The sequence below is a fragment of the Culex quinquefasciatus genome, chromosome 1 (assembly GCF_015732765.1).
Source record: "Culex quinquefasciatus strain JHB chromosome 1, VPISU_Cqui_1.0_pri_paternal, whole genome shotgun sequence".
NCBI classification, from domain to species: Eukaryota; Metazoa; Arthropoda; class Insecta; order Diptera; family Culicidae; genus Culex; species Culex quinquefasciatus.
The window spans coordinates 44,296,438-44,312,171 of NC_051861.1; the positions used below are offsets into that span (position 1 = coordinate 44,296,438).

A 15,734-nucleotide genomic window follows, 5' to 3' on the forward strand; every position below is an offset into this window, starting at 1 on the left:
CACCCTCCGAAAATGTATCAAAACAATGCCGCCCGCTCACGCGTCACGCAACAATCGCCCACGTGCTCGCCACATTCTCTCTGCTCTCCCTCTTTCACGAGCACACCCGTTCGCTCTCTCGTTCTCCGAATTCGCTCCCACAGCGGGGGAGCTACAGAGCAACACGCTGTTTGCCCAGAACAACGACGTCCCGGACGACGCCGTTCCGGGGGCCGCCGCCAGTCAGTTGCCGGCTAGCTGTTGATCCGTACGGACGGTTCAATCTCTCCTCCTTCTGCCCCCCGCTCTTCTTCGGTGTTGTCGGTTGTCTAGTGTTTCTCTGTGTTACTGTCTTGGATTTGGTGGTGTTTTCGGAATCTTCCGGAGGTTCCGGTAGTGCGTGCGCGGGATCACCCGGTGTTGCACGTGACTGGTACCGAGTCTGTGCTCCAGTTTCCAGCAATACAAACAATGTTCGGATGATCTGGTGCGTTTGCGGAGAAAGGCCCTTTCGAAGGTCTGGCCATATGTGCTCTGGATGTTTATGGTGTTTCACTGTTTTATGCTCCAGCAGACTATTAATAGCTGCCTTGTAGTGTAAACACATAGCTGTACGGCGTGCAGCGATAGGTGGTACAGTGCAGCACTTCCTTATGCGTAAAGCGGTGTATTGAAGCGGATTGTTACGGTTGGATGCGTTTTGGATCGGGAGGACCCTCTCGAAGAAGATCCCCAGAGTGACCGGTGAAGACTGGTGAAGACGGATAAAAGTGAAACCCGAGAAACGAGTTTCGGTGGTTTTCCTGTGGAGTGGTACAATGGTACAAAGTGCTTGTGGTTAGCTGGTACACAAAAGCCAGCGATATCCTGTCCCGTTGTAGTCAAGAAGATCATCCTGTGACGAGTGTGACACAAAGGGGAGTTCAAAACTCCCACGCTCGGTTGTGGGCTCCACCCAAGAGAATCAGGGTGCTGCCGGTTTTGCTCAGCAGACCGTATTGTGTACTGCTCGTCAGTGTCAGACCTCTCGCGACCTGTGCGTAGGCTGTCGTAGCCCGAAATTCAACAGAAACGGGGGTGGGACCGTCTGCTCCAAATAAGTACAGCAAAGTTCCCAGGTATTATCTCCCGGTGAATAGTGTGATCAGTGTGCGTTCCATAAAAATAAAAGAAAACCAGACCTCGCGACTTGTAAAGTGTTGTTGCCTGTTGGTTTTGCACTTGTGAGCTCTACAATTTCTCATTTTCCCTCGGCGCGGAAATTAAAAAAAAACAGTGCCAGAAGCTGAAACGAGGTAAATCGTAGGAAAATTTCTTACTCTTTTGTCTTTCTCCGCACTACCGTGCTGAGTAGTGTTCTAATTTCGAGTTGGCACTTTGCACTAAATCCCCGCTCCCTACCTTCCTCCTCCCCCAATCTGAGAGCATTTCCCTCCCAAAGTAAGAGTAAAATCCCCCACCGCGTGCGCAGAACAATAGCATAATTGTCACTACAGCTTCATCTCCGGTCGACTCCCGGAGTTGGGTGTTGTTTCGCAGGAGGTCACCGGCTCTGCTATCGCAAGTGTGAGAGATTCGGAAGAAAACAAGAAGAATGGAGTTTTTAATCCCACCGCGGTAATTGGTGCAGCCTCCGCCGCAAACAATGGGCGAAATTGAATCTTTTTTTTTTGTTGTTGTTCCTCTCTTGTTTGGCATTTTGGTGTGATTCGCGCGTTTTGCCGCTGCGTGAAGATGACGGTGTGCTGGAGACGATGGTGAGAGAGCGACGGGGTGTTAATTGAAGATCTGCTGAATTACCCGGGGAGCATGCACCGATCCGTACAAGAGGTAGGTGGTAATCATCAATTATTGTGACTTTTTGGTGTAATTTGATTGTGTTACTGTTGGGGAGAGCCAGTTGCAGGTGGGAAAATGTGATGAGTTTGGAGTTGAAGTTTTGTATGCAAATTTTGAAAAGTTTTTTTTGCTTTGCAAACCGTGGGATTACCTCAACTTTATTTTTTGGGTTAAGCTGAATGTCATATAAAAATGAAAAAGAAACTTTTTTCATCGCGAATTTTATTACATACATTTTAGAATTCTTAAAACTACAGACATGCCTTTAAAAGCTGTAAAACTCGATCCTGAAAAGTTACTAGCGATCACTAGCGTGCCCAGGGTGGGGCAACATGGGGCAGTTGCCCCACCATCCTCGGAAATTTGTTCTAAAATTGGGCAGGGGGTGTCCATAAACGACGAAATTTTCAAAACTCTAATATTTTTGCCCCACCTTCCTTGAGGACCTGGGCACGCTAGTGCTAGCGATTTAAAAAAGTCATTTTTGCATGAAAAACTATTTTTCTCCAACTTTAGGCTCGGGTTTCAATTGGTTAACCTCAACCAATTTCGCTCAAAATTTGCACAAGTGCTATCATTGAATCCTTAAATTTTCATATTAAACTAATTGACAATAACTGTGTTTCATGTGTTTTTTCATAATTAAAAATATTTTTGTTTTCTAAACTGATAAAAAAGTCACAATAACCGAGCTGACAATCAAAATATTTAATTCAAACATTTTTCAAATATTATTTAAACGACTAGTCTCAAGATTTACATTTTTGAAACATGTAATGGGGTATGCTACACAATGTCCATGTACGTTCAAAAAATCAATAGAGGTTTAAAAAATAATTTGTTGAAAATTGTTACTTTCACTTTTACTTTATATCTAACCAATTTTCGTATACAAGTTTGCAAACGGAATTGATAATGTCAATTATTAAACCAAAACCTTGTTTTTCAACTAAGTTCATCAGCTTTTTTAAAAAATATATAAGTTTAATAAAAAGTTCCCAGTTTGATTTTATAACATGAAAATGCCTGTACATTCCAGACTCGATTATCCGAAGTTCGATTATTCGAAGGTTTGTATGGGACTTTGGATAATAAAATCACAAACAAATCTTTTATCGTTTTATTTCATTTTCTTGTTTTTTTACATCAAATTCGAATTCTGTGGCCCCATTTTAGTCAAATTTGAATTGTTGATTGCCTATCAAAAAACAAAACGCATTTTTCAACATTTCGTCAACGCCATATTGGTCGCCATCTTGGATTTAAAAATACTATATTGACATACAGAAATAAGACATCGAAAGAATTTTTTTTCGTGATTCGATTATGTGAAGTTCCGAGTTCCGAGGCCTTCGGTTAATCGAGTATGGACTGTAGGTCAGAAGAATTTTTTAAATTCGGTTTTAATAACACATAAAATTTGTAAACTGCTCTTAGTGATAAACTGTCCACAGACCCCGATAGTGTAGTTCATTTTCCATATTAAATTCATGTTCATTTATAAAACCTTGTTACTTTGAGAGTATTGAAATTTTTCTATTTATCAATGTTTTCATATTTTATATATTTTGTATTTAACTAACTTTCAAAACTTTTCTAAATTGGTTGAAAACCACTTCTTGAGGTACTTTGGACACTTTTTTACCAAGCTTGGTTTGGTTCCATATCATTCCGTTTAAATTTAATACTCATTTTTCAATTTGCTAACACATCTTCAACCTATCAATTTCACCCTGGCTACCAATGTCACCCCGGATTTATTATCAATGTCACCCCAGTATTATTGAACGAATTTATGGACCGAATTTCAGTGCAAGGATTTTTTTAAAGTTTTATTTCTTTTTCCGATCAATGGTCCCAAAATTCAACATGAACAAAAATTCTAAAAGTCCTTTTTCAAAAATATAAAAATGTGCTGTCATTTTTGAGTTTTGAAGTGGCTCCAGAACATGTTGGACAATTTGCAGTGGCCTGAAATATTCCCTTTTTGCCTTCCTCACCTCAATGAGGAAAGGCTTTAAAATCACTCGAAAAATGAACTTCTTTATTTGACCTCGTAGACCCACCTTCACGTATACGTATCGACTCAGAATCAAATTCTGAACAAATGTCTGTGCGTGTGTCTGGATGTGAGTCCGTGCACCGAAAAATATGCACTCGATTATCTCCGGACTGGCTGAACCGAATTGGACCGTTTTGGTCTCATTCGATCCGTCTTGGGGTCCCACAAGACCCTAGTTAATATTACGAAGTTTAGAAAAGTACTTCAAAAGTTATGCTAAAAAAACGATTTTAGCTAAACTTCGGAAGATTGTAAAAAGGGTGGTTTTTGTAAGAAAACCCGTCATGCTATATATTATTAGAAATGTATTTTAAAGACCTTTCCAACGCGTTAAAAAGATTGAAGATCTGACAACCCCATCAAAAGTTATGAGCACTTAAGTGTTATTTATAGACTTTTTTGAAGCCGGATCTCAAATATTTTGATGAAAAAGTTGTCCGGATCTATCATGCGACCCATCGTTGGATAGGTAATCAAAAGACCTTTTCAACAAGTCCAAAAGATTGAAGATCTGACAACCCTATCAAAAGCTATAAGTACTTTAGTGTTTTTGATACACTTTTTTGAGGCCGGATCTCAAATAATTTGATAAAAAATAAGTGTTATTTATACATTTTTTGGAGGATGTGTAGTGTCTTTACTCGAGCAGGGGTAAATAACACGGGAATACCAAATTTTGTTATTACTTGGGCAAATAACAGGGACCAAAATGTGCCCTTGGTTGCCCAGTAATAGATGGTAAAATACCATGAAATCATACCAAAGTCTAGTATGTGGAAGGGCACAACAATACCAAACCATGTTATTCCAAGGGTAAAATAATACCTCAAAATAAAACCATTTCAATACCAAGTTGAGGTCTTCTGGATTTTTGAACATTGCTTGAATACCAAAACTTGGTGTTGCCATGGTTTAATTTTTAGGTATTCCCGCGCCCTTGGAAAATCAGATTTTGGTATTCCTATGGTCTTCCAAATACATGATTTTGGTATGATTTCATGGTATTTTACCATCTATTACTGGGCAACCAAGATCACATTTTGGTCGCTGGTATTTGCACAAGAAATACCTAAATTTGGTATTTTCATACCATTTTTAGTGCAACAGTTGCAGTTAGTCAAAAAACGGAAATGATCCATATGCAACAGCCAAATCTACTCACCTGATGATTCCATGTTGTTCTTAGTGATATTCTTCACCACATTGAATGCATTTGTCATTGATGAACGGCCTGTGCTTAAAGTTCTTGAAGATTCTGAAAAATAACAAGATTGAAAAATAAGTGTTATTAAAATGAAACTGGATTGAAATTCACCAAAATTCTATAATCTGTCGATTAACTCGTTTTTCAAAGTATTTGGTTATCCCAACTTAGAGAAATTTCAACGTTTAAATAAAATCTTAGTGGGTATATAAAAAAATTTAAAAATCAGCTTTAACATTTTTGGGTTTCAAGTCATTTTAGCGCAAAATTAATTATCTCATCAAAATATATAAAAAAAAATCCCATAGTTTCAGAGGAATTTGATGAAACCTTTCAATACCAAAATTATACCAAAATGCGCCATCCTGACTTAGAAATTTTTCCACAATGTCAAGTCATTTCTTTAGGGGGTATATCAAAAATGTTTAAAATCAAGTTTGAAATTTCCGGTTTTCAATGAAAGCATTCGCTTCGAGACATCATTTAAGCGCAAAATTAATTATTTTGTCAAAATTGGTCAAAATGTTCCCATAGTTTCAGAGGAATTTGATAAAACACTTTAATACCAAAATAATACCAAAATGTGCCATCCTGACTTAGAAAATTTTCCACAATTTCAAGTCATTTCTTTAGGGGGTATATCAAAAATGTTTGAAATCAAGTTTGAAATTTCCGGTTTTCAATGAAAGCATTCGCTTCGAGACATCATTTTAGCGCAAAATTAATTATTTTGTCAAAATTGGTCAAAATTTTCCCAAAGTTTCAGAGGAATTTGATAAAACACTGTAATACCAAAAGAATACCAATATGTGGTGTTCGACCATTGACAAATTCTGCAATTTTGCATTATCAAAACAATACCTTTAATTGGTATGATAGCACATTTTGCTCTTGCATAATCCTTAAGACAAATTTTAAAGGGTCCAGGAATACCAAAATTTTGTATTGATACCAGAGAAAGGTATTATTACGCATTTCCCTTGTTATTTACCCATGCTCGGGTACTTTATAAATGTGAGGAAGGCACCAACCACCTAAAGGTGGATTAAGTAACGTTTTTATTTAACGTTTAATGTATTTTTAATTTGTAACGTAACAATTCTGAAATTGAGGATGATAATATTTAAGCATAAGCATAAGCATAGGTGCCCACCCGCAGTTGCTACTCCGTTATTGACCAGGACCTCCAGAAGTTACATCCACGAGCCGTGGAAGATAAGTGGGTGCTATCTTTCCTCGCTTCGCAACTTCTCAAAGGCCCCTATCATGCTGATCAATACCGGCGCCGGCCACGACCAGTGGTAGGGTCACGGGAAAGTGGATGGGAATGTTAGTCCGATACTTGAGTGATAGAGACCGCCCAATCGACTGCTTCTCCGACAAAGTATCACATGAGTTTTGAGGGAGTTAGTAGATGGGTATGAGGTCAGGATTCACGAGTGGCAGTGATGTGACCATGAGCATTTTGTTTATCGGTTGAAATTTTAAATCTTAGGCAGCCGGCTGCGGAAAGATAAATAATTGATTATTTAAAAAGTTTGTTTTAATCGAACGCGTGCCAACCGAGCGGTAGTGCTATGGGCTGGACTTATCAGTATATTTTTACTGTTGGTACAATTAAGATAACGCGAGCAAATGTCAAAAATAGTAGATGAGTTAATACTAAAGCTGTTGGAATAAATTATTACGATCAACGAATATAAACGAAAAGAAAACAGGACACCACGTAACCGATTGTAATGAAATTAAAACAATAACTTAAACGAACTTAACCGGCGGCGTGCCTTCCTATCAACGATAATGAAAGAAGGACTTATAAATTTAAAATATAAAAAGACTCCAAAAAATACGTTGCATAGTAACCGCGAAGTCCCGCTACTCACAATCGAATCCGAAAGATAGCTATCTAGAATTTTAAATATAGTATTAATTCGACCGCGATCCTCCAGAAATTCTTCGTCGGCGTGCCTTCCGATCAACGGTGATGTAAGAAGGGCTTTATTCATTCAAATGATTTTATATCATAAGCCTTAAAACATATTCGTCGGCGTGCCTTCCGATCATCGATGATATAGAAAGGACTTAATCCAGCAATACGACTTGCTTGTCTCGAAAAAAAGAATTCGGATCGTTTCTATCGAAAACTATGTAAAGAGGACAAAAATAAACTCATTGGCCAACGAACGCGCGAACTAAAAATAAAGAAAAAGAAGAAGAAGAAGACCAATCACCCCATGCACACAAACAACGACACAAAAGAGATGAAAACAACACGAATCAGAAGAAATCCAATCACCCCATGTACACAAATAGCGACACAAAAGAGATGGAAAATAACACGAAAAAACAGGACTGAGCGTCCACACAGGCACCGCACTACTGATGTCATTATTTAATTATAATGACCAATCACCCCATGCACTCGAACAGCGACATAAAAGAGACGGAAAATGACACGAAAAAACAGGACTGAGCGTCCACACAGGCACCGCACTACTGATGTCATTATTCAATTATAATGACCAATCACCCCATGCACTCGAACAGCGACATAAAAGAGACGGAAAATAACACGAAAAAACAGGACTGAGCGTCCACACAGGCACCGCACTACTCAAATTGAGGATGATAATATTTCTGAAGAAAGTGAATCTCAACACTGTTGGGTGAATCGTCTACTCATCTTCACTGCACCAGACTTGCACCGCTGCCGACCGCCGTCGAGCTGCAATTCAATTGTTGCCGCATGAATTGTGTTCGAACGACCACCCGACTCCAGTGCCGTCACACACTCACCACCAAAGCAAATTAGAAAATTACGCGCTAATAACAATGCACCGGCGCGAAACAGTGGTGATGGGGGTGAAGGTGGTGGTGAAATTGAATAGATTTGAATGCCGCACCACAACCACACATCAGGACAAAAACACCGCTCGAGCGGCGCTTGTTTATGCTGATTATGAGACGACGAGCAGAGGTGGCGGTTTTTTTTTCTCTTCACATGAGTGGCCATTATCGGCTGAATTAAGGATAATTAGGCGATGTTCACACCTTGCGCGTGTGTGCGACCGCTCTTCTATGATGTGATTACGCTGGTGGATAGGATAATCGTGGAAAATTGGCGGTAAAAATGCGATTTATTGGTTTTACTGTGGAGAAAGGAATTTCTTTGCTGAAATGGGAAAATTTCTTTTCCTAACCAGTAGAAAGTAAAAGCTTTCTGAACGTTCAATTTTTGGTTAAATATGAACCAGGATTTTCTAACTGTAGAATTTTGTGAAATTTAAGTAAAATTATCCTTTTTAAATTTATTATCATCAAAGCCGGAGTCGGGTACACACTACACAGTAAAAAAAATCATGGTAATACAGTCGACTCTCTGGCTGTCGATCTTCTCGATATCAATAATTCTCCATCTATCGATTAATTCTTCAGTCCTTCAATCTGCATACTTCAATTATCTTCATTCCTCGATGTTTTCCCTTGCTTGAAGGATCTCTTCCTCGACGGTCCCTTGGATTCTGTTTGCATTAAAAATGTCTTTCACTTTCTCATGGCTTGCAAAGACATGCTTTGAAGGGTGTTTGACATTAGTTTGTTTTTGTTTGATGGACGTTGCCATGATTCTCTCCCATAGCTGGGTATCAAGAGAAAAATATTTTCAATCGAGTCTTCATTTTGCATCGTTCTGTAAACTGATGATTCTCTTCCTCGACGGTCCCTTGGATATTGACAACCAGAAAGTCGACTGTATTACATCTGGGAATGCGTACATCTTTCATGTAAAAATTGTAAAATTGGAATAAGAGTAATTTTACCACTTGTATTAAAAGGGGATTGGGTGCTCTCCCCATTCAAGCCTATGGACTCCTAGGTTTGAGCAGAAACATGCAATAGAGACCACAAAAAATCTTTGGGTTGTTAATGTGGATGTTTTTTTTTTAAATTTTTGCCGCTTTAATAAAAAAACTTAGTAACTTCCACTCCGACTTCAGCTTTTGTCTTTTTAGTTTTATATACTTTTTTTATTAACAAAAATACAATTACCCAAAATCTTTATTTTTCAACCTGGAGAATATTCGATTATTATTCTTGAAAAGCTGAGACTATTATCTATAATTTTTGACTTTAAACTTATCAATAGATATATGATAAAATTTGGTTTTTTATTCGATGATCTGAAGTTCAATTATGATTATCTAAACGTTTGTATTTTTTCGTATTATTTTATTTTCTAGCTTTTAACTTAAAATTTGAGTTCTGCTATAGTATAATCCAATTTAGTCAAATTTGAATGGTTGATTTCCTATCATAAAAATCGTGATTCAATTATCCCAAGAGATGAAAATTAGTAGTAAAATTTTGCCACTCCTTGGAATAATTTAGTCTGGAACAAGTCTGGACTGTAGTCCATTTTAAAGAAGACATTTTTTTTTAATTGACGATCTAACTAAAACATGTTTTTTCTAATCTAGTCTTACATTTTAAAAGGTTGAAATATTCAACTTTAGAGACTAAAGTATGAAAACTAAAATTTTGTTTGGGAATATTTTTATTTTTTTTTATTTCTAAAAATCAAATCTCTGAAGCATATTTGAAAATAAAAAAAAATAAAAAAAAACTTTTGAAAAAAAACATGGTTTAAAAATTATCAAAAAATATTTCCAGTGCAAAATTGATCATAAAATTCCTCCAAATTATACAGATTTTTCAAATATTTAATACCAGTTATATATCATCGAGGATCGGAAGGCACGTCGGCGGATATGTTTTAAGGCTTATGATATAAAATAATTTTAATGAATGAAGCCCTTCCTACATCACCGTTGATCGGAAGGCACGCCGACGGAGAATTTCTGGAGAATCGCGGTCGAATTAATACTATATTTAAATCCCTAGATAGGTATCTTTCCGCAGCCGGATGCCTAAGATTTTTAAAATTTCAACCGATAAACAAATTGCTCATGGTCGCATCACCTACCACAGTGAATCCTGACCTCATACCCATCTTACTAACCCCTCAAAACTCATGTGATACTTTGTCGGAGACGCAGTCGATTTGGCGGTCCAATCACTCAAGTATCGGCTATAGAGCGTCCAATTTCCCGGGGTTACTAAATTCCCGGGAAACGGGAAATTTTCAACAAATTTCCCGGGAAATCCCGGGAATTCCCGGGAAATTCTAAATTAATCGAAAATTGTTCTGATCCTGGTTTTGGTCAATATTTTGCAACAAAATAGTATTAAATAGCAATTCTAATGGTCAGAGTAAGTGTAAGGTTCACTTAATGCCTTGGCTGCTTGTAAAAAAAACATACAACTTCAGGAAAATATATAAATTTTCTAAATTCGTTCGCTCAAAATATAATGATTAGTATTTTGTATTGATAAGAAATAGCCAGGTGTATGTTTTTCATGGCAAATATTTTATTCAGAACAAATCTTACTGGATTAATCTCCTGAATAAATATATAAGCATTGAATTTACCTTAAAATCTGCTATTCACTCGAAATGCCATTTTTATGTAATTACAACTTCCAGTTTTCAAATGTTTGGAGCGAGTATTTGAAATATGTTTACATTTTTGAAGTAGTTTTTAATGATATTTTTAATGATTCGGCCTAATAAAAGACTTCGGTAAAAAGAATTTTCATAGAAAAAAAAGTTGTTTAGTAGTTTCAGATTTAAACTTTACGCCCTTGGTACGCTAAAAAAAATGAGTTCGCGTAAACGTGAACAGAGCTCATTCCAACGGGAACCAGGAAGAAAACTATTCAACTTTTATAGTTCATTGCACCATGAAAGTAAACAGTTTTCTTCCTGGTTCCCGTTGGCATGAGCTCTGTTCACGTTTACGCGAACTCATTTTTTTGAGTGTAGCTCAAGTGCTCTATAAATTTTTAACTTTTGACTGTAATTTCTCGAATACTTTTGAACAAATTAACCTAATAATTTGGTAATGGGAAACAAAACAAAAAAATCAATTTTGATCTTGGCGGGAAGAGTTACCTTATTTTCAAATGATATAACAAGAATTTTTGCTTAAAATGCTTACCAAAATTTTAATAGTTTATTTTTAATATCGTAAGTTTATTCATAATATCGTACAAGATCTATACCTAGTTGTGAATGCTTCAGAAATTATTATCATCTGAAATAAATCTTGACATAAAATTTTTAGACGAACTGATAAGTTCAATAAGAACAGTAAATTAAATTTATTAAAATAAGTTTTTTTAATTAGATTTTTTTTTGAAAGTTTAAAAAATGTACCAGAAAGTTGAGAAAATGTATACTTCCGCTTGAATTTCGGGAATTCCCGGGAAATTTACAAATTTCCCGGGAAACGGGAAATATTTTTTTTCGGGAAATCCCGGGAATTCCCGGGAATTTTTTTCCCGGGACGGGAAATTGGACGCTCTAATCGGCTAACATTCCCATCCACTTCCCCGTGTCTTACCACTGGTCGTGGCCGGCGTCGGTATTGATCAGCACGATAGGGACCTTTGAAAATTGCGAAGGGGTGATGATTGGTTCCTACTTTTCATCTGTGGTCCACGGAGCAATGTTTGGGGGTCCTGGTCAATAACGAAGTAGCAGCTACGGGTAGACACCAATGCTATGCAATGCTATGCTATGCTATTTAATACCAGTTTTGTATGGACAGCTGCCAAAAATTTCAAAATTGCACCAAAAATGCCAAAAATGTACGGAGACTTGAATGGTTGAACCAAAGACACTAAATCGACGTCGTCGTGCTATCTTGTCGCACCCGCCATTTTGACGTTCCGAGAAAAATGCGTTTTAATGTTTGACCTTGAATATTCAAAAACGAGAGCACGCAATGTAAACAATAACAATCACGTTTTGTTTGGCTCACCATTCTGTGCATTGTCCCAAAGTTTGGTTGAAGTTGGTTGCTGGAGTCCCGAGTTATAATTACAAATGTTTACGGCAGTCTAGCTTGTACGTGCGACAAACGCATCCTGACTTTCCTGGCCTGAAATCCCTTTGGCCTTTTGTCGCACTTACATCAATTTTCATGGAGTGACAAGATAGCACGACAAGATTGAAACTACTTTCATATGTAAAGAGACAAAAATGCACGGAGTTTTTTTCGGTTTTTGTTGAATATCTCAGGATTGAAATCGAATTTTGGGGATCTGTGAAGGTCAAAAGGTGAGGCATTGTGAGCTGCACAAAATGGTTTTCTTATCTCAATTTGGCCCAAAATGCACGTACGACAAGTTAGCACGATGGCGACGAAATGGCTTCTTTGGTTATAGGAAGGGCCTCCATAAAGCTTGAGTCGAATTAAAAAAAAAATACAAATCGAATCCATTTCCGAATGTTTGCTAAATTGATGCTGTTTTTTTTTATTTTTTGTTGTTGGTTCAATGAGAAAATGCTCACTTTTTAATCTTTTTTTTCGCTTGAATTATTTAAAATTGTAAATCAAGCGTGCTCAATTTGTTTTGTAACGTAAACGTTATTTTTTTAAATTCTATTTTGTCATGAGAACTAGGGATCTATAGAGAGAAATGATACGTTCTGGGAGAAATTCCAAACACCCAAAGTCAACTTGTAGTTTTTGTTTGGTGCTGGCACGTTTTTATTTTGTACCGAACAAGCACAAACATAACAAAACCTACCAGATTATTGTAAACTACAGTTTTGCAATGCTTGTGATTGTTAGATTTTTGCCAAAATAATTTTGAATTGTTTAAATTGACCTTGTTCTTGCATGGTATTGTAGCTCGATTAAAACCCCGATTTGACAGTTCGATTGGAGCCCTGAAAGTGACACTTCGCCTCTCCATAGGCTCTCAAATAAAAACACATTTTCACATTTTAGTGAAATTAAGAAATAAGAAAATCTGAAATGAAACATATTTTTTTATGATTTGGAGTTATCTACAAGCTTTCTTTTTGAATGAAGAACATGTTTGTTATATCAAGTACATTTTTTTCATTTGAATATTTTGAAAACAGAACGGAAATATTCCATAGAATAGACAAAAGTATGAAAATTTAAAAATAAAACAAAAATTCCAGTTCATTTATCAAATTAAATTAATTAAAAGAGCCGTGTGAATTTTTTGAAAAAAAAAATATTTTTTTTTTGATTGAACATCCTTTTTCCTTTAGTGTTCTTTGTCACTTCTTATGTTGAAAATACAAACTGAGAAACATTCCAGAAACACCCAAATCTCTTTGGCGTGCTCCAAACAGCAAATAATTTCATATTGAGTTGGTAATTTATAGTCTCTCGTAACATTCCCAGACCAACGTATTCCGTTTGATTTGCAATGTTTGTTTAGCCGTAAAATAGCATCTCAAAGTCCAAAATTTACGCACTTTCCATGCGTAGCCATACTCCAGACTACTGAAGCTGGTGCGTTCCAAGACGTAAAGGGAGGATTTCCTCCCCCAACTTGAATGCCTGCAGCAATAACATACCAGCCCAGAGAGGCATTCCACCCAGGGTAAAGGAATCTCAAACAAACAAGCTCTCGTGCAAAAAAGGCGAACCAAGAGCAAATTCGTGGAGCCTGTGCGAAATTAGATAAAGGGAAATTTATGTACCTGAATGTGCCGGGAGAGAGGGCCTTGCGAAATGTTTGGCGCCGGAAAAGCGATTTCTTGCCAGGGGGGTTGAATTTAATTACTCGCAGTAGATCACCAAATTTATGGCGAGCGCCAGAAGAATTTCAATTATAGTAATTTGCCTAAATTGGTTCCGCTGGGCCGGCTGTGATGCTATGATGGGGTGTGCCAAATAACTAATGGTTATGCAAAGGGCGCAAAAAAACAGGACGAAAGGCTAAACGACCAAACTTTAAGGCAACACCAAATGATTCGGCCCCCCTTTTTCTTGAAGTTTTGCGGTTTCTGAGCTCAGCAGAGAAAAAGTGGGCCAATCCATCCTTGAGCAAGATTTATCGCACGACATATGTTTGCGGGCAAGAAGGAAAAGGGAGGCTTTCACCTAATTTTCCACCCTTGCCAGCAGCAGTCGGGGTAAATCCTCGTTCTAACTTTTTTTTTTTTTGCTTTTCTTCTCAGATTTCCTTCCAAGGAAGGCCACCCAACCATGAATCCTTGTTTTTGGCCTCTTGGAAAAATTGGATTTGATTCACTGATTTGCTCTTCATGCCATCATACTTTGCGATGATTGCCCCCAGATATAAATCCCAAGCCCAGAGCAATGAGGGGATTGTGACCAGGAAATACACTCAGTGGCACTAAAAGCTAGATTGAGGTTTTGTTTTAAAAATATATCTTCAATAGTTCCAACTCCAGAGGCAAAGTTTTGCAGGCTGGGCACTGGGCGTGCAAAAAGGGCATTTGAATATTCAAAAATCTGTGTTTTGAGAAGTTATTTTCTTTTCAATTTGGTGTCTTTGACCAAGTTGTAGGTTATGATTGGGACTATTATTATCGTCAACTGGGGCAAATACAGGACAGTAGTTTTTAGAGCACCTTAAAGCGTAGAAATTAGCGTAGCGTAGCGTAGAAAGTAATGCACTATTGTTTTTGTTCTGTGTCTGTTTTAGCCAAAACCAATAAACTATATCAGAGCAATTCTAGCCCAAAACAGGAATTTTTTAGGTACTTTTTTTTCGACCCTCTCCGACTTCAATGAAACTTTGTAGACATGTGTTCCTAGGCATATATAAGCCATTTTTGTGTATATGGAGCCAGTTACACTCGATAATGACATTTGAGAAGGGCGTAAGTGTTTTGAATATTTTAGTATTTCGTTATTTAAATATTCCTGTATCTCGAAGCCGTTGCATCGTACCAAAAAGTGGTCAAAGACAAACTTGTAGGAAATTTGACGGGCTTTCCGAAAAAAATACACTGATAGAAAAATACACGCCAATTTTTTGAGATTTTTCAACGTTTTATGTTTAAAACTCAAATTTGAAGGTGAGCTCACGTTTTTTTTTCGTTCAATTTTTTTTGTGAAAATAGCCTAAGATGTTACAAAAAGACTCACGAAAAATGCAGGATTTAGCAACTTACCTAAAAAAATACAAAAATCATTTACTGAAACTGTTTTTTTGAAAAGTGCTCCAAACGTCAAAATTTTCAAAAAGCCCATACATCCAATTGAAATGTGGTCAAAGACAAACTTATGAGAAATTGGACGAGCTTTCCGGTAAAAATATTTTCGAGACTGAAAAATCAAGTCTGTCATATAGAAATTGCCAAAAACCATCAAAAAACCTATTTTTTCAACATTTTTATTTTTTAAACCGCTGTAACTTCACAAGGATTGGACATAGGACAATGGTCACTATGGAGACTTTTATGTAAAATTGTCTGGAGAATCGATTCCCGTATTCGGCATTTGAAAATTTTGACGTTTAGAGCACTTTTGAAAAAAAAAACAGTTTCAGTAAATGATAACGGTTAGTTGCTCCTTCCTGCATTTTTCGTGAGTCTTTTTGTAACATCTTAGGCTGTTTTTACAAAAAATTTGAACGAAAAAAAAATCGTGAGCTTACCTTCAAATTTGACTTTTAAACTTAAAAATCTAAAAATCTCATAAAAGTGGAGTGTTTTTTACTTTCAGTGTATTTTTTTCGGAAAGCCCGTCAAATTTCCTACAAGTTTGTCTTTGACCACTTTTTGATACGATG

The 15,734-nt window shown here is 37.0% G+C and overlaps 1 protein-coding gene across 7 annotated transcripts in view; it reads left to right on the forward strand.

The window, feature by feature from the left end:
- The first annotated feature begins 207 nt into the window (after positions 1–207).
- LOC6033674 (band 4.1-like protein 4) overlaps positions 208–15,734 on the forward strand; it is a 351,812-nt gene continuing 336,285 nt past the window's right edge. For 5 of the 7 annotated variants that reach the window (XM_038249855.1, XM_038249852.1, XM_038249858.1 and 2 more), the window contains exon 1: positions 208–1,274. The gene's annotated coding sequence lies outside the window, so the exon portion shown is untranslated. Of the gene's footprint in view, positions 1,810–15,734 lie in introns of all 7 variants that reach the window. The other 2 variants (XM_038249854.1, XM_038249853.1) reach the window with 1 other exon arrangement.